General features: G+C 41.8%; 1 long non-coding RNA gene and 1 other non-coding gene across 3 annotated transcripts in view; both read left to right on the top strand.

Annotated features, from left to right (window-relative positions):
• Positions 1 to 329: 329 nt before the first annotated feature.
• LOC139082606 (uncharacterized) overlaps positions 330 to 20,031 on the top strand; it is a 64,403-nt gene continuing 44,701 nt past the window's right edge. The window contains exons 1-6 of one of the 2 annotated variants that reach the window (XR_011538804.1): positions 330 to 461; positions 3,197 to 3,310; positions 4,020 to 4,201; positions 11,664 to 11,791; positions 15,432 to 15,519; positions 16,673 to 16,814. This is a non-coding gene — a long non-coding RNA (uncharacterized lncRNA). Of the gene's footprint in view, positions 462 to 2,424; positions 2,670 to 3,196; positions 3,311 to 4,019; positions 4,202 to 11,663; positions 11,792 to 15,431; positions 15,520 to 16,672; positions 16,815 to 20,031 lie in introns of those variants that run through there. The other variant, XR_011538805.1, reaches the window with a different exon arrangement.
• TRNAE-CUC (transfer RNA glutamic acid (anticodon CUC)) lies at positions 13,695 to 13,767 on the top strand. Its single transcript has one exon. It is a non-coding gene; the product is annotated as a tRNA-Glu (tRNA).

Below are 20,031 nucleotides of genomic sequence, written 5' to 3'. Positions count from 1 at the left end.
AAACCTTACAAGAACCCTTTGCAAATGAGAAAACGAAGTCCCAGAGTGTTAAGTAATTTCTCAAATGCTGGAGCAGGTTTCAAACCCTGGTTGGCCTGATTTCGAAGCCCATCCCCTTCCCACTAGGCCAGTAGTTCACAAACTACTATCCTGGAAGGAGCAGCATCAGTATCACCTGGTAACTTGTTAGAAATGCAAACTCACAGGCTCCACCCTAACCCTACTGAGTCAGAAACTCTGTTACAGTAGTACAGGGGGATTGTGATACTGCCAAAGTTCTAGAACCTCTGCATTGGGCAAGAAAGCATGCAGGTTGACACTTATGAAGCACTCATGTGCCAGGCATGTGGCTGGTTGCCTCCATTTCCGTTGTTTTATATGATTGTGGTAGGCAGAAAAATGCCCCTGCAAAGATGTCCACATCTTCATCCCTGGAACATGTGACTACGTTACCTTATGAGGTAAAGGGACTTTGAATGATATGATTAAGTTAAGGATCTTGAGATAGGGAGATTATCTTGGATTATCCAGGTGGGCTCAATGTAACCATAAGGGTGGTTATAAGAGGGAGGCAGGAGACCCAGCGTCAGAGAAGGAGATGTGACAATGGAAGCAGAGGCAGAAAAGGAGATGTGGAAATGTTACATGGCTGGCTTTGAAGATGGAGGAAGGGGCCACGAGCCAAGGAATGCAGGCAGCCTATAGAAGTTGAAAGAGACAAGAAAACAAATTCTTCTCTACGGTCTCCAGAAGGAACACGGTCCTGCTGACACCTTGATTTTAGCCCAGTGAGACCATTTTGGACTTCTGACCTCCAGAACTGTAAGATAATAAATAGGTGTGGTTTTAAGCCACTATGTTTGTGGTAATTTGTTATAGCCACAACAGGAGACTAATACAATGACCTTCCTAACACCCCTACTAGCTAAGTAGCGCATCGCTTTTGGTGTGAGGAAACTTAAGCTCAGAGAGGTTAAGCACCCTCAAGGTCACATAGCTAACCTAGGATTCAAATCCAGTTCTGTGCCTGCAAGCCCACTAGAGCCTTGCCACTCAAAGCAGGGTCTGTGGACCGTGGCAGCAGTATTACCAGCAACTTTTCAGAGAAGCAGCATCTAAAGCCCCATCCTAAAACTACTGAATCAGAATCTGCACTTAACTCATGGGCACGACAAAGTTTGAGAAGCCTGGACCACACCCGCTTTATCCTACGATGCTCCCTGTTTTGGACATTTCCCCCGTTTTGAAAAATAAACACTTGTTCAAAGTGACTGAAGCACTGCCAGAGGGTCAGGACCCTTGTTGGAAAGAATCCTCTTCTGGGGGATTGGTTAATTTGTTTTGATCTATGCAAATATCCAACTTTAAGCTTCAAAGGCTGATGCCCAGAGCAGCCTCGTTCCCAGCAGCCAGGCCTCTAAGCTGTGCATCAGCAAGCTCGTTCGAAGACCCACTGCACTCAGGCCAACTGCTGGGCCTTCTCCAGCAGCTAAGCCAACGGCGTAGAGGCTGTCTGAATGATGTGGAGTATAGACCAGCACACACATCACCTGGGAAGCTTAATAAAATGCGGTTTCTGCTTCAGAAGTCCTGGTATTTTGCATTTCTAATACGCTCCCACCAGGTGATGCTATTGATTGGTGGGGGTCCTCGAGCAGCAAGCTGTGGGCACTCACTCCTGAGACCACCATCTCATCAAGGTTTCTTCTCCATTTAAACCTCCAAGCAAAGGCTTTCAAAATCCCGTGGCTCATCAGCCTCACCTGGGTGCTTTTCGACAAAGGGTGGACGTCCACGCGTTTGGAAACGACTGCTTGAAACCACAGAAGCAAATACCTCCTCAACAAATCTGCTCCACCTCAAGTCTGATTTTGCATGAACTCAGTGCCACTGCTGGAAACATAAAATGCCTTCCTCCTCGTCTTGCTAAGACTTCAGACACTGAGGAGGCAGGACCCTGAGAGGGTGGCTGAGCTGCCGAGGGACACACGCCAAGACAGCAGAGAGCCCTGAGAAACTTAGCAGAGGGCCACAAAGCTCCCCACTACAAGGTCACGGACAGGCCAACTCTGTCTCCTCCTTGCTCTCTGATCCTGTGCCCTTATCTTGTGACAGATACTATTAGTGTGACTTCCACCGCCCCTTGGAGGGGAGGGCAAAGTGCAGCAGCCTGCAGGGACAATTTACTCCCCACATATGGTTGTAAAACACTGTAAATGAAACTTCAAAGGCTTTGGGCAGCCACTGCCCGTGGATCTGCCTTTCTCCAGAGCGGTCCTCAGCAGCCTGTGCAGTTCTGCTCAGAGGTGACCTCAGCGCCCGTCTCTACCCCTGCCCCTCCAATCAGCACTCCCATTAAGAAAGTGGCTTTTATGACATCACCGGTGATTAAACCGACCTAATTTCTCCCAGGCTGGCAGAGTCAAGAGCCTCATTCAGTACAGAAACCTGCTCTATGGGCCTCAGCTAAGCCACTTGAGAAAAAAAAAAAAGACCTGTAATTTGTTCTGGGAGGAAAAGAAAAATGGTGTGCAGCTGCAGCTTGCCGCACGTGTGACGTGGAGCAGGAGAGACCCAGGCGTTCCACAGCCAGCCCCTCTCTCTGCTGGGGCCTGGGGTTCCGGAAATGCTTGGTCCTTCGTGCGATGGACGCCTGCTGAGCAGAGAGGGTATAGTCGGTGGTAGTTCCCTTGGGGAGAGCAGCAGCTCCTCCTCTGTTATCCCGTTTGCCGCGCTTGCTTGGGATTTGCCAGCTCATCTTTCTCACCTGCGGACCCACCAAGCTACTTCTGGCTTCTTTGTTCATGCTTTTTCCCATACCTAGGGTAGCCTTTCTTTTGCCTTGTCTGTCTAATGAACTCCTATTCATCCCTCAAACCTCTGCTCAGGCTTTGATTCTTCCAAAATGCTTTCCTCCCCCACCACTCAGAATGAACTCCATGCATGTGATTCGATTCATTCTGGGGCTGTCAAAGTGTGGTCCCCAGACTGGAAGCATCAGTATCACCCGGAAACTTGTTATAAATGCACATTCTCAGGCCTCACTCCCAAAGTATGAAATCAGAACTCTGGGGGTGGGGCCCAGAGGTCTAGATTTTGATAAGCCCACAGAGGGCTCTGATGCACGCTAAGGTATGAGAATGATTGAGATAGTTCACGCATCACACTGTACTGTGTTTTCATCTGTATTCCATAGTGGTTTCTGAGCTCCTGAGAGCTGACGTGGTATCGTAGTCACCTTAGCATCTCTAATCTTTAGTGCCAGACTGGGTATACGCAGGATGATCGTTTTGAAGGACAAATCTGATAGGTGAGCTCTACCCCTACCCCCTCCCCTTGAACCCTTCCGTGGCTACCCATTCCTCCTTACTATGATCTGAGTGTCCCTGTGCATCTGACTTCTGGCTAATTAGAAACTACTAATTCCTACTATCCTTTAGTTCCAGCTTAAGTATCGCTTTCCCGTGCAAGCTTCCCCTAATCTTCCTCCACCAACACACAAAGTTAGGACCCCATGAGACACCCACCCCCATAGCCTGTGCTTTTCCCCTGTGTCACTGATCACAACTGTCATCATGCGATTCTTCCTGGAATATTTGTCTTCCCCATGGACTGTAAGTTCCACAAAGGCTGGGATGGTATGTGCACTCCTGCATCCTCAGTGCTGGCCAGTGCCTGCAACACAGTAGGGCTGCTTCCTCCCTGGGCCCATCATCCTTTATTCAGGTGTCTTTACCCCAGAGCTTGCGAATTTCCAGGTCCTACTCACGGTTCCTTTCCACAGGCATGGGAAGTCCCAGACAATACGGCTTCTGGCAGACTGACTTGCCTTGCCAAAGCTCACGACCTGGCTTGCATGGCAAATAATGAAAGAGCTTGGGGAGTTTCCAAGTGGCTATTCGATAAATCAGTCTGCATTGCCCGATTTTCATTTACTGCCCCTGGGTCCTTTTGGCTCCCTGACACATTAGCGAGTACTTTCATTCCTGACTTTAGGTTTTCTAACTTTGTCTGATCAGAACAGGGGAATTCTTCATGATAGCATGCTGATTCATTCTGCAAAGTAGTGCCTGAGCACCTCCTGTGTGCCTGGGGCTGAGGACGGAGTGGTGAACAAGACAGTGAAAACCCCCTCCTCATGAAGCTTACCTTCCAATGGCTGTCTTCGCATTTGTGTTAAAAGGAGAGTGACGTGTTCCCAGTAAGTAACATTTTGCTAAATATTAGAAACTGCGGTCCCTTTGAAGGTGAGCTATGGGTTTAGCGTTGTTTGGGAGATGTGGGCACATCTCTGGAAGATTGTCTAAGTTTTCCCTAAAGGCTCAAGGAGTCTATCCTCGGCTCCTAGGTGCTGTAATATGCACTCTGAGGATTCAGTTGGTTTCTGGCTTCTAGGGTGTGGTATTCATTGTTGTGACAAACTTGGCTGTTAAAGAATGTTCTGTGCTTGAGAAGTTCATCTGGAGATGGGAAAGGAAGCCAAGAGCAAATGTCCTCATCCTCTAGTGTGATCCACCTGTTGCTTGCTCCCCTAGAAGCCTGTGCTTTCTCTTCAAAGCCCTTCGTTTTTCTATGATTATAGTTTCCCCTCTCTCCCTCTTCTCTCTCGCTCCTCCTCACCCTCTCTCCCTCCTTTCGCTGATTTGTGAGCTCATCAAGGGCAGGGCTTCCTCTGTCTTGCTCACTGCTTATCTCCAGAACTCCATCACGGCCTGACACATGGTGGGCGTCTAAAGTCGGGGTTAGGGGGTGGAGGTAGGAGAATGAATCCTCAGGTCTTTCTTAGACCTGCAATGCTTGTGCATTTGAAGTTTTTATTTTAGGGCCGATGAGTTTTATTTCTGAGGTTTATGGCCTAATGTAGCCCTTACCAGTATTTTTAACACTCTTCTTTCAAGTTTTTGAGTAAATCTGTTTTATTATGAGTAATCACTGCCTTTGTCAGGAGTTCTCCCCAGAGGCGGAAATTTGTGCTCTGCTTCTGGCTGTGCCTCTAGTGAATTAAGTAATCCTGAGTAAGTGCCTTTGCCTCACTAGCCTCTGATCTTCCTCCTCGTGAAAGGAGTCGATGGGTCTTATGATTCCTTAGGTGTCTCTAGCTCTAAAATGCAGCTCATATTCATCCAGACCTAGCACTTCTGCAGGGTCCCTTTCAGGATGTGAGTGGGCAGTGGGAATTTTCCAGAAGTTTCCTTTCTGGAGCTGGGGATGATAAGCAGCCATAAAGTGTTGCTTCCACCTACCTGAATTGCCCACCCTGCTCTCCATAATGATGGTGTGGGAAGTGCCACCAACCCCAGAAGCCTCACCCCTGCCAATTCTGCCAAAGGGCAGGTCGTCAAGATAATTTTCCAGCCCTGCTGAGACGTTAGTCCTCCTTTCCTACAAGTTGGCTGCTCAGATATCTGCAGACACATGACTCCTCTTTGATGCCCGGCAAACAGACTCCTTAGAACCTCCTCTCAGGGGTTGTGTTTCTAGATCTCCTGTAGACATCGCCTCTTCTGGAAGGGCTGCAGTGATTCATGGACCACATTTGCTGTCTGGTTTTAGAGCTGGGCTCATGACATCCAGCTAGCTCCTAATCCCTGCCCTAGGCCTCCCCCAATCCCTGTAGACCTGTCAGCAAACCAGTGATTAGGATTAAGTTCCTCAGGAATCGCATTTCAACTCAGTTATTCATTTACTTTGAACAAGATGTTACTTACCAACTCTCCATGCCAGTGTTTTCTCACCTGAAAAACTGGAATTAAACACAGAGCTTGGCGTAGATTTCCTGTGAAATGGCCATTTGCTGCAAAAGTGTTGCGTAACAGGGAAGTCACACTGCATGGAGCTCCTCCTTCTCCTTTCTCTTCTTCCTTCTCCTCCTCTTCCTCCGCTTTCTCCCTTCCACTCGTCCTCCTCCTTCCTTTTTGTCTTTTTCTAGTGTGACATTAAAAAAAACCCACACAGGTAGTGAAGTGCTCAAAACCCAAGAAAAACTTAACAAAATTTTTGTAAAATGAATATTTGTGTAATTACCACCCAGGTCAAGAAACAAAATGTATCCGCTGCGGAAACTTCCCAGGTGCCCTTTCTAGCAATAAAATCTTCCGTCCCTCTAGCAGTAACCACTATCCTGATAAATTTTTTATCATTTCACTGTATTCAAAAGCCGGACACAGATTTCTTGACTGATTCCATAGATTTCATTCAACAATAATAAGAGCTAGCACCTATCCAGTGCTTCCTGTGTGCCAGGCATTGTTCAAAGTGCTTGACATACCGACTCTTTTCATCCCTACAACAACCTTGTGAGATAGGTATCATGATTGTTATCCCAGTTGTACAGATGAGGAAACTGAGGCACAAAAGGTTAAATAACTTGCTTGGGGTCAGACAGATAGTAACGAGACTGGATTTGAACCTAGGTAGTCTGGCTTCCGAGACTGCACTCCTGTTGACTGTACGGCTTCTTGTTAAATAGGATCTGGGAGCTGCACTGAAAAATTATGATACCTGTGCAGTCCTTCTGCAGGCACTTAAGAAGAAGTTTGAATAATTATAGCACTGAGGCAATCCAATCCTACTTCCATCTTTACAGTGAAACCAATTTAGCTGTGTGTGCGTGTGTGTGTGTCCTTTCTGGACATCATATTCATTTCAAGGTTCAGTTGTCTAGCATCACCTTTGCTGATCTCTTCCAATACGGATGGGGCCAACTTTTTAGGTGCCCAAGCCACTTCGGGTTCTACAGGCCCCAGAGAGTGACTCTCATTTCCAGAATGGCATAACTCAGCTCTTCGCAAACTTTTTGCCAAGAAGAACTGCTTTTCATTCTCCTGCCTTGACTAAGTAAAAATAAATGTCCCCCTTCCCTCCTTTGCTTTATTATCCAAAGACACATATATCTGCTAAACTTTGCTTCTAATCTCCAGGAGATAAGTAATTATAACCAGTCAACCTCAGCTCTTAACACTTATTAGCTGTGTCAATCTAAGCAAGGCATTTAACCTCTCTGTGCCTCAGTTTCCTCATCTATGAGAAGGGGAATAACGTTATCTCCCTTATTGGGTTGTTTTGAGCATCAAATGAGATGAGTACAAGGTGCCTAGACAGAGAAAGTGCTTGGTAAATATTTGCTGTTTTTATTGTTAAGTTGAAGGTAACGGTAGTTCTATATATGAGCTTATCTTGAACTCTAGCCTAAAGCAAAGATATCTGGATATTTGTATTGGCCTGTTTACTTTTACTTAAGATACATAAATTATGCTAGACTTCTTAAAATATTGAAAATAATTTGTGGCTGCCCCTTGCCTTATTCCTTTGTAGAAATCCAGGTATCTTGGGACCCCAGATAGGAAACAACTAGCCTAAGTTTTAGCCATGGAGGGTTTTGGATATTTACAAATTCTTCCCTAATTGGCTTTTTATCACAATTACATAATCAACCCTTGATTACTTGGGGACTGCGGTCCAATTGGAGGAAAGTCCTTGGCTTCCTCCTGCTTTCTTTATCAGTCCATTTCATTTCTTGTTTGTTCCTTTCACCAAAATTCAAGGGAGATTTTGAACAGCAGAGGATAGAAAAAGAGAATCAATCAGCCAAATTTGTTACTTGTCATTAACTAAGGTTGAAAGAAGAGGGTGGAACTACTGACCAATGTGCATTTGAGATTGCAATCATCCCTGTTGTCCCAGTTTTCTGTTGCTGTGGAAAATTAAGGTTTGCCCGTATGTCAGCTGCTGGGCATTTGGGCAGACAACGTTGTGTAGGAGAAATGCACAGGCATTATGGTCAGCTCTAGGTTTGAATGGTGGCGTCCCTACTCACTACCTCTGTGATCGTGACCAAGCTTCTCTAAGGCTTGGTTTCGTCATCTGTAAAATGGAAATAATGCCCATCTCACTGTGAATATTAAGTGAAATCATGTACATAAAATGCCTGGCATCCAGCAAGCACTCATTAAAAGTTCATTTCTTTCTCCTTTCTCTTTTTAGTTGGTCTGTGAAAACAAGGTGATGAGTCAATTTGGTGAAAAATGAGTAGAAGATGGTGACCTAGCTCCACTTAGCCAAGTAATTTATTCATTAACTATATTGTCATCATCTTACCAGTGTCCAAAAATTGTTTAGAGACAGCTTAAGTGTTACAGAATAGTCAAGATTTTGAAGGAAAAAAATGGGGAAATTGCTACAAAGGCATCAAGACCTGACTCCACCCCTCCACCTCCCACATCCTCCTTGCGCTATCTTAAGTCAATGTCTCAGATGATGATGACAGTCATCATCATCATCGTATCATCTTTTTACAATGTTCCTACATATGCATTGTCTCATTTCATTCTCAGTCGTAATGACTCTGTGGGATGGTGGATTACATGTTATCTCCTTTTTCTGATGAGGAAATTGAAACTCAGGGAGATCAAATGACTAGCCCAAATGCACGCTTCTAAGCAATGGATGGAAAAAGATTGAACACATCTCATGATTCTAGGTCCAGAGAGTCTTTACGACTTCATGTTGCCAGGTATAAAATAATGATTCTGTCTGATTTATTTCTGAATATTTGACATATTTAATTATGCTCTTATCTTTTCACTTCCTTACAGAAGATCTACTTCTCTGAAAGAAGTATTTTAAACTTCAACACTATCATATTCACTAATTTCATTACAGATTAATTTCTATGGTAACAAGTTTACCAGAAATCTCTGTGTGTATTTTTTTTCCTTCAGAAGCTATCCAATAGCCCAGTTAAAAAGAAAAAGAAATACATTCAATTCAAAATCCCAAGTGAACTTGGACAATTTTTTTAGTTCGTTATGATGGAATTTAATTTCCATGCTATTTGGGACTCATACTACTACTTGGATGAAAAACAGTTTCCATTAGAGATAAAGGGCCTCTTCAAGAACAATGGAAGTGGAAGGAAAAAAACCCAGATGCTTGAAAAGAGAAGAGTTATAAGCAGATTGGCTCACTTTAAAAGGTTGAGATGGAGATTCATAAAATAAATGAATGAATCAGCCCAATCTGATAGAAGGCTTAGAACCTCTGGTGGGAGGAACTGGAAGCATGATCTTGGACTCATGAGGATGGACTGCCTTCCATCACCTCTGAATCATTGTCCCTGGGTCATGTGAAATGTGTCCTCAAGCTAAAAGCCTACAACCTCCTTGCATCAAGCCTGGAGAAGTTGTCAACCACTCTGTCTTACATATCCTTTGACTTCCTGAAGTTGGTCTAGATGTTTCTACATGATCCCACCCCCATCTGAGCTGTTGGCTCTGACTTACTTTCTCTACCACCATCTCCCTTTATCTCCCCATCTTAGTTCCTCAGTGCAGGGGGTATTTTCTCTGCACTGGGGAAGGAACTACAGATTAGAGTCTTCCAGGCTTGAATCTGATGTGTATTGGGAGTTAAAGGAATTCAGGCTGGCTTTAAAGATTATTGTCTTGGCCATTACATTTCTTTTGAATGTCAAAAGCCACATATTCTTTCTTTTGAATTCATGCTATGATAATTCTAAACCCTCTTGAGACAAATAGATGCCTATGGTAGAAGTGGGAGAGAGATCAGCATATTAAGGAAATTTAAAAAAAACATAAAAAACTGTTGTATTAAATAAGAAATACAAGAATACATTTTTGTTATAAATATTCAACAATACAAAATATGTAGTAAAAACAAAAACTCCATCTTGCCTTATACCCTTACCATCCCACTGCCCTCTCTAGATACATCTGTCATTAACAGTTTATGGTCTATCTTTCCAGATCATTTTCTGTGTGTTTATGTACATATATATGTGAGGGTACAAAAGTATAAGTTTTGCTTTTACTTTTAGTGAAAGTGACTTTATGGTATAATCTTCTTTTACTTAACGATACGATTTGTAAATCATTCCATATAGATCAACTTCACTTTTAAAAATTGATGTGTGGAAATCCATCGTATGGATGAACCATGAGTTATTCAACCACTTTCATGATGTACTCTTAGATGGTTTTATAACTCCTTACTCTTACAAATAGTGCCACAGACAACATCCACCTCTACATCTCCTTGTACAGGATTTCAAACCTTACAAACATGGATGCTTTACAAGAATCTACTATGGAAATTGACGACATTCCATATCTGCTCTTTGGCTACCTGTAAACATGAAAAGTAATGCTGTCACTGGTCCCCATTTCCAGATGCTAAGCCTCTGCTTTAATTTGGGTCATTATGCTTCTTTTTCACTACTCAACTAGTTCCGCTGAAATAACACAATCTTCAACTTGTTTTTCTCTCTATTGAAAAAGTACCACAGAATCAATAGAATAAGGCAAATCCAAAGTATTGATCAACATATGAGCATATTTTTAGTATCGTTATTTCAGAGAATAAAGTTGAAACTCACAGTTCTTCATCTGAATAACTGTAGGAGGGCAGCGTTTTTCTTGTCAGTGGAGTCCTGGCCCTGGTTCTCTCAGTGGTGGTTACGCACAGCAGCAGCATGCTTAGATTACCATCGTCAAGATGAGGACTTGAATTGCTCCCTTCCATCTGTACAGGGCGCCTCAATGGAGCACTGGCTTCTTGTTCAGAACACAGTGACCAGTTCTCTTGTCACTTGTTTGTTGCTACCCAGTTTAGTGGTTCACCACTGTGGTTACTCCATGCTCCCTTCTCTGCTTCCATCGCTTCTACCACTAGCATCTACATCATATTCTCTCTCTCATCCAAACCACTTTCCAGCAGAGTGCATATTCAGTACTTCCATCAGGCAGAGTTCCCGTGCCAGGCTGTCTCATTGATCACGGGAGAGATGAGCTCCTTTGGGTCAGGTGCTCATCCCTAGTCCTATCAGCTGTGTCCAGGGGAGCATGACCACGTGATATAAGCTTAGAACTCAGGGAATTTCAAAGAGGGGGCCGTGATGGATATTCAGTGACATCTCAGAAGGGGACAGAGTAACTGGCAGGCCCTTTGCATGCCAATCTGGCGTATCTGGAAAGGGCATCCTGCTAAAACTTTTGTTGGGAAACTCCTTGTCAGTATTTTCAGGCTGCAGGAGCAACAGAGGGAATCACTGAAATTACATCTGATTATAATGTGTTTCTCAGGGAAATAAATAGCCCAAACTGAAGCACACTTCCGGTTGTCAATTTTTCACAAGCATCCTGGAACTCAGTGACAGTTCTTGAAGATTGATATAGACCTCTGACAGTGAATTGATTGTTCCAGCAGAGATCTTTAATGAGATTGTGCACACTATTAAGGAACCACCATCTCCAGCATATTACAATGACAATGGCGAGATCTTGTGAATACGGAAAGCAAGGCAACTTTCCTGCTCATTTCTTTTTAAAAGCACCAACCCCTAGCAGCAAGGCCTTCTTGTTAATTAGTTGTTAATTATTGGGACAGCTCGTGAAATGTTTGTTAAAGAGCTGGCCCACTAGCAAAGAAAAGAACCCAGAGAAAAAGACTGAATTGAAGAGTAATAAAAGGAATGAGCTAGTTTTTACACAGTTGACTGGCACCAAGGAAATTCTAGCAACTTACTCTTCTGGTACAAGATGACAGGTACTGTAGAAATGCATAGTAAACAGACAAGAATAGATGAAAATATAATAGATGCACAGAGCTGGAAGAAACCTCAGTAATCATCTTCCCTTATTTTGCAGACTGAGAAACACATGTAACAGAGCATAAATGAACTGCCCAAGGTCACCTTTCTAGTTGGTGTCCCAAGAAATCAATTTAGCCCAGAGATCTCATCACCACCAGGCCCTGTTGAAAACCAAGCGTTACGGTATTTGTCTTGGACCTCCCATTCATAAGGGGCATCTACTCTAGTGTTTTTTTCTTTACCCTCAATTGAGGTTATAACATATATAGTCTGGTGTTGCTTAACAGCGGAATAATTTCCGAGAAATGCTTCGTTAGGTGATTTAGTCATTCTGCAAACATCATAGAGTGTACTTACACAAACCTAGATGATAAAGCCTACTGCACACCTAGGCTATGTGGTACCAATCTTATGGGACCACTGTCTTACATGCTGTCTGTTATTGACTGAAACGTCCTGACGGGGTGCATGACTGTATAGTCAAAGCAACACACTGACAGATTTAGAATTGTCCTTCATATAACTTTAAACCCATGTTCTGTTACTCTATAACTAAACCACACTATTTTGATGCATTATAAATTAATACTTTTAAAATAAATTTTGTGTGAACAATTACATTGTGTCATTTACTTATTTTTTTGCTGTTAAAAGTTAATTTGTTACATGTGTATATTTAAAATATCCCACAGTTTTTGTAACCTTGTTTTGGCATTTTATATATTTTGTTTCTCTTTTTCATTGTAAATGTAATTTATTTATTTATTTTTATTTTTATTGAGGTATAATTGACATATAACGTTATATTGGTTTCAGGTGTACCACGTAATGATTTGGTATCTGTATATCTTGTGAAATGATCACCACCATAAATCTGGTTAACATCCATCTCCATACATGGTTACAAAAATTACTTTCCTAATGATGAGGAATTACCAAATCTACTTTCTTAGCAACTTTCAAAATATGCCAAACAGTATTATTAACTATAGTCACCACACTGTACATTAGGTCCCCATGACTTACTCATTTTATAACTGGAAGTTTGCACTTTTTGCCACCCTTGACCCATTTTGCCCACTGCTCCACCATCGTTTCTTTACTTTTTTTAATGTTCTGAAATCTCCAAAAATAGGAGTGGCCCAGGCTTCTGAAAACCTCATAGAGGTCTTGTTCACTGTTCTACACTCTTTCTTTACAGAACATCACTTTCATCAGTGATTTAAGTTGACACAGTGTCAGGTTGTAGTTTTCTTAAAGGCAGAATGTCTTAGTCCATTTGGGCTGCCATGACAGAATATCATAGACTGGTGGCTTATAAACAACAAACCCTTATTTCTCACAGTTTTGGAGGCTGGGAAGTCCAAGATCAAGGCACTGGCAGACTCACTGTCTGGAGGGCCCACATCCTGATTCATGGATGGCTGTATTCTCATTGTTTCCTCACATTTTGGAGGGGGCAAAGGAGCTCTCTGAGATCTCTTTTATAAGGGCACTAATCCTATTTATAAGGGTTCCACCCTTATGAGCTAATCACTTCCAAAAGTCCCCACCTCTAAATAACATCATGTTGGAAGTTAGGATTTAACATTTGAATTTTAGGAAGTCACAAACATTTAGTCTGTAGCACAGGGCATTCCGTGTTGCCCATCTGTAGGGTTATTATATGGAACCCAGAACATTGCCAACCAACTCCTAGTAGCTATAGACTACCTGAATGCTACTCTTGATAAAATCTTAGGAAAGAAAAGTTTATATTTTCATTCTGTATGTTAGCCATGGTGATCTATTGGAGCAGCTCTGTAATATGCCTTCAGACCTATTCCCATGCACAACCATCTTTTAACTTTGTATTGTGGGTAAAAAAAAAATTAAAGTAGGATTAAAGTAAGGGTGTTGTTAAATACACTTTTATTCTCCCTTGAAAAGTTGCTGTAAAAGTTTGTCTTTTCATTCTGCCTTCTGCTTACAGAAGCTGCTTGGAAAGCATCGCTACATTATGTCAAATTTATAATGAAACTATAGAGAGCCTATGCAGCATATGAGAACCAAAAGGAAAGATGCTTCCTGTTCTTTGGGAAAGCCAGCCCTGGTGGTCAAGTGGTTAAGATTTGGCGCTCTCACCACCGTGGCCCGGGGTTCATTTCCCTGCCAGGGCACCACACTACCCATCTGTTGATTGTCATACTGTGGCAGCTGTGTGTTGCTATGATGCTGAAAGCTATGCCACTGGTATTTTAAATACCAGCAGGGTCACCCATGGCGGACAGGTTTTAGCAGAGCTTCCAGACTAAGACAGCCTAGGAAGAAGGACCTGGCCATCCACTTCTGAAAAAATTGGCCATGAAAACCTATCAATAACAGTGGAGCATTGTCTGATACAGCCCTGGAAGGCGGGAAGATGGTGAACAAAACTGGGCGGGGTCCAAATATGCTGTACACAGGATCCCTGGGAGTCGGAATCAACTCAATAGTACTAACAACAACAACAAATACTTGAGGAAATGTTTCAGTCCCCTACAGTGATGCTGTGATGTGGTGCCAGGTGTCCAGCCCCACCTGACTCTCCCAATACTTCTCTCCTTAGCTCATTCCTCTTTCAAGTTTTACTATCTGGACTCAGTGGTTCTCAAACTTCAGCCTGAATAAAGATCACCTGGAGGCCTCCTTCCCAGAGATTCTGATTCATTAGGTCTGAGGTAGGGCCCAGGAATCTGCATTTTTAAGAAATGCTGTATGAGTTCTCTTGCAAGCATCCTAGGACCACACTTGAGGAACTCTGATCTACACATTTTCTCACTAGCTCCCTCGGAGAGATGCATGTCCTCATCTCTCCAAATTACGGGCTTTATTTCTCCGTTTTGGTGATCCACTTGCAGAGCAGCTTGACTGATGCCTCTCCTCACCCAACCTGACTCCTGAGATTCTTCTCCTCTCACCTTGCCTCTGGCAGGGAAGATGGAGGGAACCGGGGAAAGAGCGGACCCCCATCAGATCTGTCTACCAGTGCAATCTCTCCATTGCATTGCCTGTGAACATTCTTTGAATGGATCTGGAAAAAGCCCAGGTCATCTGGGGCCAGTTCTGGAGAACTGGGTTTATGATCAAGTGAGGAATTACAGTTTAGAATCAAAAGCTATGCCTAACTATAACACATATTGTGACTGATACTCTGGCTTGAGTTATAAACGCATGTAAGGCACCAGATGGAGTGTTTCAAAAACATTCTCTGCAGTGATTATGGCAATCACATCCAGGTTGCCCCAAAATGGATGAACAGGTTGCTTACAATGTCCTGCTGTTTTCGTTGGTTGGGCAGCCCTTTTTATTAGTTGACCGTTTCTTTTGATTCGTCGGTACTTTTGCTATTCTAGCATTTTTTAAAGATTGGCACCTGAGCTAACATCTGTTGCCAATCTTCTTTTTTTTTTCTTCTTCTCCCCAAAGCCCCCCACTACATAGTTGTATTTTCTAGTTGTAGGTCCTTCTGGTTGTGCTATGTGAGACACCGCCTCAGCATGGCCTGATGAGTGGTGCCATGTTCACCCCCAGGATCCGAACCAGCAAAACCCTGGGCCACCAAAGTGGAGCTCAGGAACTTAACCACTCAGCCACGGGGCCAGCCCCTGCTAGTTGTTAAATATTTGCACTACTGGAATTAGTATAGGATTTTTCTCTTGAAGGACAAACTCCTGAGACTATTTCAATTCTGAGTGTTTTTTAAAAATCCAGCCTCATGAATTAATAGTCATACTTTGTAGGTCACTTAAGTCACATGACTCATTAAACCTGGTTAATATTTGTCCTATAACATGTATTCCAGGCATTAACTCATTATGGGCTTGATGCGTGAAAATCACCATGCTGTTGTGTCTACTGATACAGGCATTACCTTCCAAAGCATATATAAGGTTGGTGACTTAATACCCTAAATAGCCAGCAAAAAGAAGCCCTTAACTTTTCTGGCCGCATCCTTAGCTTGATTTCCTGCAGATGGTACTCTGCTGATTCATTTCCTGATGGTGCACTCTAGTTGATTGTTTTATTCTCTCAAAGAATGCTGTAAATTGTAGTTTGCTTATGGTTGGGTGGTGATGGGCTGGGCTGGAATTTACAGTTGAGAAAGACCACTTTAGTTTATAATAAGAAGCGTACAATTAAGTTTCACTGAATAGGCTGAAGAAATATTTATAAATATATGTCTGGGTATGTGTATATACGGAGTTATATTTATTTTTAACCACTCATACAATTTAAATTAAGTATAAATATATTCATATACATGCTAATGTAAAGGCCACCATGCCATTTAAAAAATTGCCTATTTAAGCTCAAATTTTGAGGTTAAGAAGAGTGGGCAATTCTCAGTCCTCATCTTACCTGACTTATCATTATGGCAAAGATCAAATTCAAAGGCCTCTCAGGGAAGCATGATATACAATGAAGCCAGGGCTGTGACTGTAAAATCCTTGGTAAGACCTCAGAAAGATCCAAGACAGTGCCTTAGAGATCTGTTGATTCAAAGAACACAGCTTCTAGCAAGCTTAAGGGTGATTTCCCTGAGCAGTCTCAGCAGAAGTTCAGGATACAGAAGGCCTTATTTCAAGAGTTTTGTGGGTGTGGCTTTTGACTAATGTAGTGAACATCAGTAATACTTATAGGTGATCCACAAAGTTTTAAGAGAAGAGTATTGGCAAAACCATCTCCAGGGTGGACTGAAAGAGACAAAAACAATACAAAATGAAGAGGCCTTTGGACCTCATGCTTTATAGGCAGAAAGAAGTCTGAGAAAGCTACTGAGCTGCAAACCTTCCATGGAAAAGGAAGGATATCTTAGAAGGCAAAACCATGAGCCCAGAGGGTGAAGTCAGTAGCCATAGAAAATCATTACCAGGATTTGACTCCCAATCAAGGGATTACCGACAAATAACCTGCTGAATTTCAGAATTTCTATGGATCAGTGACTCCAGTGTGCCTCTCTTCCCCTATGTGACTTTCCCATGCCTATGCTATTATTGTATATTGGGTTTGTTGAGGCAGATAACTTATTTCTTTATTTTACAGGTCTTCAACTCAAGAGAAACTGTTACTCAAGGAATTGGACTTGAAGAGCCTCATCTGCACATGGATCTGGTTTAGATGGTGAGAGTCTGGACTCTGAGCTCATGCTGTGATGAGATGAGAGTTTGGGAGACCTTGAAAGCGGGTGAGTTTATTTTGCGTGTGAGAGGGCATGAATAATTCAGAAGATGGACTGTAGTAGCCAGTCTCTAAGATGGCTCTCAGTGATCCTCTCCTCCTAGAATTCATGCCCTTGTGTAATCAGTCAGTCCCCTTCCACAATGAACAGTGCCTGATCTGTGTAATAGGGATGTTTTGAAAGGATGCTATATGATTCTAGTGGCCAGGTTATAAAACACATTGCAAATTTTGCCTTGGTCTCTTGGATCACTCACCTGGGAGAATCCAGCTGACATAACACAAAGATATTCTAGTAGCCCTATGCTTGAATTCCTTACCCACAGAAACTGTATGTGATAAATATTTATTGTTGTCTTAAGCTGCTAAGTTTTGGGGTAAGTTTGTATACAGCAAATAACTAGTACACATAAAACCTGTAAGTTCAGCCATATCTTTGGAAACTTAGATCTCAACACATCACCAGCCGTTCCTAGAATATTAACCTTAAATGTGATGCAGGCTGACTGTCCATTCATGGACTATCAGGTGTTGTCATGTGTGTGTTGTCAAGGAAAGGCTATTTCATTTTCCATCATTCTTAACATATTTTATTTGTCAAGTTTCAAGGAAAGATGATGTACAGTATAATTATGAGTACAGAATATGAATTCAGCAGGTCAAGAAGTATATCAGTGAATTATTGCTGTGTGACAATGGCCTCAAAACTTAGTGATTTAGTAAGTTGATTTTTGAGAAGGATTCTAAGACCATTCAATGGGGAAAGAATAGTCTCTTTAACAAATGGTGTTAGGACAACTAGAGATCCACATGCAAAGACTGAAGTTGGGCCCTTACCTCACAATGTATACAAAAATTAATGCAAATTATATCAAAGACCTAAGTAAAGAGCTAAAACCATAAGTCTTAGAAGAAAACAAAGAAGTAAATCTTCATGACCTTGGATTTGGCAATAGTTTCTTAGATATAACACCAAAGCACAAGCAAGAAAACAAAAAAATTGATAAATTGGACTTCATCAAAATTAAAAAATTTCATGCATCAAAGACACTGTCAGGAAAGTGAAAAGACAACCCACAAAATGGAAGGAAATATTTGCAAATCATGTATCTAATAAGGACCTAGCATTCTGACTTTATAAAGGACTCTGACAACTCAACAACAAAAAGAAAAACAACCCAATTTCTAAAACAGGCAAAGCTTTTGAACAGACACAGACATTCCTCCAAAGATATACAAATGACCGACAAGCAAATGAAAAGATGAACATAATTAGCCATCAGAGAAAAGAAAATGAAAACCATGATAAGATACTGCTTCACAGCCACTTGGATGGCTATTAGAAAAGAGAGAGAGAGAAAATAACAAGTGTTGCCTAGGATATGGAGAGATGTGGAGAAATGGGAACCCTCATGCATTACCAGTGAAAATGTAAAATGGTGCAGTTCTTGTGGAAGCCCATTGGTGATTCCTCCATAAATTAAACATGGAACTACCATATGACCCTGCGAATCCAGTCCTAGGTTTATGTACTCAGAATAATTGAAAACAGTTGAAAAACAATTGTTCAAACAAAAATTTGTGCACAAATATTCATAGCAGCACTATTCACAATAGCCAAAAGGTGGAAATAATCCAAATGTTCATTAACTAATGAAGGGATAAACAAAATGTAGTATATCCATACAATGAAATATTATTTGGCAATAAAAAATAATGAACTACTGATATATGCTATAACATAGACGAATGAGCCTTGAAAACATCATGCTAAATGAGAGAAGCCAGACACAAAAAGCCATAAACTGTATGATTTCATTTATGTGAAATATCTGAATAGGAAAATCCATAGAGAGAAAACAGTTTAGTTGTTTTCAGGGGCTGGAGGGAGCGGGGAATGGAGAGTGACTGCTTAACGGTTATGAGGTTTCCTTTTGGGATGACGAAAATATTCTCAAACTAGATAGTAGTGATGGTTGCATAACATTATGAATATACTAAATACCACTGAATTGTACATTTTAAAATGGTTAAAATGGTAAATTTTGTGTTATGTAAAAACAACAACAAGAAGTGTAGTGACTTGAAACAACAATAATTTATTAATGATTCTGGGCTTTTCTTCTGTTGGTTTCACCTGGGTTTACCCATGTTATCTGTATTCAGCAGTTGGACTGGAAGGTCCAAGCTAGCCTCACTCACATGCCTGGCAGCGCTTCTTCATGTGGCTTCCCATATTTCCATAGTCTGTTCTGGTTTTCTTACATGGCAGTCTCGGGCAAGTTCGAAGAAAACTACAGAGTTTTTGAAGCTTTGGCCTGGAACTCACACAGCACCATTTCCATCACATTCTATTTGTCTAAGCGATTCGTAAGACTGGCCCAGACTAAAGGAAGGGGAGGTAATTATTGCTTCTTAATTGGAAGAGCAGTGAAGTCACCACGCGAAGATTCCATGCGAAGAGAAGTTGTTGCAGCCGTCTTTGAACACAATCTACCACAAGTAACATTTATCTCATTCTCATCTTTTAATGTATATTTTATTAGATTTTTATTTTTTGGACTAAGACAAATGATGGATTGAGAAACCAAATAGCTCGGGTTAGTTTAGATAGCATTTGAGGAACAGATTTGTGATAAAGGTACCACTTTTTCCAGGATTTGGCTTAAAGCAACTTACATTTTGGGTGTTCTGTAGGATTCTTTCTTGCCCTTAGATTCCAAAGAAACCATAGCAATACTCCGTGCTCTCTTATAACTTTACACTGTCTTTAATTAGATTTCTCTATTGCAGAAATCACACACACACACACACACACACGTACATAAACACATGCTCACTATGATTATATGTGTAGAGTCCTATGAGAATAACAATAATTTAATTTCAAAAGTACCTGATTGCATAATCAGATACCATTTTTCCTTGACTTCAGAAATGGCACCCGCATGGTCATCTTTCTCTTCTAAGCCTGGCTCTCATGCATCTTGTATAAGTTACTGGTGATCCTTAAACAATTGTTAAGTGAACGAATGAATCCACTGGTAGGTAAATATTTGTGGTTTGGGGTTATTTTGAATAACAGCAGTAAGTTTTCACTTTATGAAAGGGTGATCTGCTTTCAATCAAAAGAATAACAGAATGAGGCGGAGCAAGTTGCGAGAAATGTTAGATTGAGGAGTTTTCTTCAGAGGGAACTGCTGTGTATTTTATTTTCTGTTTGA

Source organism: Equus przewalskii, chromosome 3 (assembly GCF_037783145.1).
Source record: "Equus przewalskii isolate Varuska chromosome 3, EquPr2, whole genome shotgun sequence".
Classification (NCBI taxonomy): Eukaryota; Metazoa; Chordata; class Mammalia; order Perissodactyla; family Equidae; genus Equus; species Equus przewalskii.
This window is presented reverse-complemented; position numbering and strand designations above follow the sequence as displayed.